Here is a 1919-nt window from a genome sequence, read left to right as displayed (position 1 = left end):
TTATCATTTGCTTAAGTTTTAACCAAGTCACTTTAAAAAAATATTCAGCCTCCTCCTAAGCAATAATATACATGAAATTGCAGTTTGATGTGCTGAGTATACTTTAAAATGTATTAAAATAAATATGTAATTCTTGAAGTAAAAGAAATAGGTGTCTTGAAGCATCTATAATTATCCTGAGGGACTCCCTGGGAAATTCTTGCACAGAGCAGGGCAAGGGGTCCACGCCAGGGCCCAGAGCCTTCCCACAGTCACCAAAGACCTCCTAAGAACCTTCTTTTACTGGCTGCCAGTGCTGAAATCAAATCCCTTGACAGGACATTGACACCAGCATGAAGCTCTGGCAATTAATCATGGCACCGCACCCGCCCGCCCACCCACTGCGGTTGGGATTTCAGCAGGGACTGCAGAATGGAGGGCAGGGACCAAGGCCACGCTGACCCACGGATCTGAGTTTCACGTGAGAAATGTGAGCCCGGGAACAGGGCTTTCTGGGCCCCCAGGACTGCCTGGCCTGGTTCACGCTCCCAGCTAACCCTCCTATTCCATCTGTTTCCTGGAGGCAGGTGACATCCCCACCAGCCGTGGGAGCTTGGTAGGGAGAAGCCAGCTCCTGGTACCCTAGAGCACTTGTATTCCACAAATCTGTTTTTCCTGCAGGTCTGTGTTTGACTTGGAGGCAATGTCCTGCATCTCACCACGTGTCAGAGGTGACTGTTTGATGCCAGCAGAAGAAAACAAGCTTCACGCCGCATGGAGCTAAAGGTGAGGCGACAGCTGGCTGATGGTTGATGATTCACCCAGGTGGACGCTGAACCAGTGGCCTGAAAGGAACTGCCACCCAGGGCCCGTATCGAGTCGCAGATGAGAAGCCCCGTCTGGCTGCCCCCAGAGCAATAAAGGATTGCGACACGTTTTTTCGCTAACCTCAGCTCTGCAGGGCTGGGTACTCGGGGAGTGAGGTTTAGGGAAGTCAAGCGTCCTTCAGTGTTTTTCCCAGAACAGCTGGGCTTGTCAGAAGACGCCAGTTCCAATTTCACTCTCTTTCTCACTAGCTGTGTGACCTCAGGTGACTCTGAAGTCCACTGCGTCTTGGTGGCTTCACCTGTGAGGAGGAGGTTTTTACCCTCTGCTCTTGGGTTTGGCTGTCCAGAGTCAGTGGCACAGCCCGTGTAGGAGCAATTAAATGATAATGGCAAAAGCCTGGCTGGATGCTGCTTGGGGAGCCTGGATGCCTGCCTCAACCCCTGTTCCTGCTTTCAAGACAGTTTGTATGCATGTGAATGTATGAAAATTAAATAATGCAAAATACCAACCAAATTTATAGTAGGTTGTCTGGGGGCTTGGACTGGGGAGAGACCAGGTTTGAGGGTGGAGTAGTTCATTTTTCTAAAATACACTTTCCTGGGCTTCTCTGGCGGTCCAGTGGTTAAGAATCCATCTCGCCATGCAGAGGACACCGGTTCGATCCCTGGTCTGGCAGGATCCCATCTGCCTTGGAGCAATTAAGCCCGTGAGCCACAACTACGCAGCCCATGTGCTGAAGCTACTGGAGCCCGCCTTTCCTAGAGCCTGTGCTCCACAGCAAGAGATTCCTCAATAATGAGAAGCCCACACACCTCAACTAGAGAGTGGCCCCTGCCGTCTGCAACTACAGAAAGCTTGAGCGCAGCAACAAAGACCCAGCACAGCCAAAAATAAAAAAAAATAAAAGTTAAATTTAAAAAATAATAATAAAATACAGATTTGTGTCTTTATAATTCATTTTGTCTTTTCTAAGGATAATTCTAGAATCGAATGTGCCACCAGCTCAGTGAGGCTGACATAATCCTTCAGGATATAAGAGGACTGAGAAAACCTTGTGGGCATCACAGTGGTCAGAAAAGACTTTGTGGACCCAGGAGACTCGCCTAGGGCTG

The 1919-nt window shown here is 49.2% G+C and overlaps 1 long non-coding RNA gene across 1 annotated transcript; it reads left to right on the top strand.

Moving 5' to 3' along the window:
* Window positions 1-396: 396 nt before the first annotated feature.
* LOC139186801 (uncharacterized) lies at window positions 397-1697 on the top strand. The gene is made up of 3 exons (XR_011570410.1): window positions 397-469; window positions 661-765; window positions 1427-1697. It is a non-coding gene; the product is annotated as an uncharacterized lncRNA (long non-coding RNA).
* The last annotated feature ends 222 nt before the right edge of the window (window positions 1698-1919 follow it).

Source organism: Bos indicus, chromosome 14, assembly GCF_029378745.1.
Source record: "Bos indicus isolate NIAB-ARS_2022 breed Sahiwal x Tharparkar chromosome 14, NIAB-ARS_B.indTharparkar_mat_pri_1.0, whole genome shotgun sequence".
Taxonomy (NCBI): Eukaryota; Metazoa; Chordata; class Mammalia; order Artiodactyla; family Bovidae; genus Bos; species Bos indicus.
This window is presented reverse-complemented; position numbering and strand designations above follow the sequence as displayed.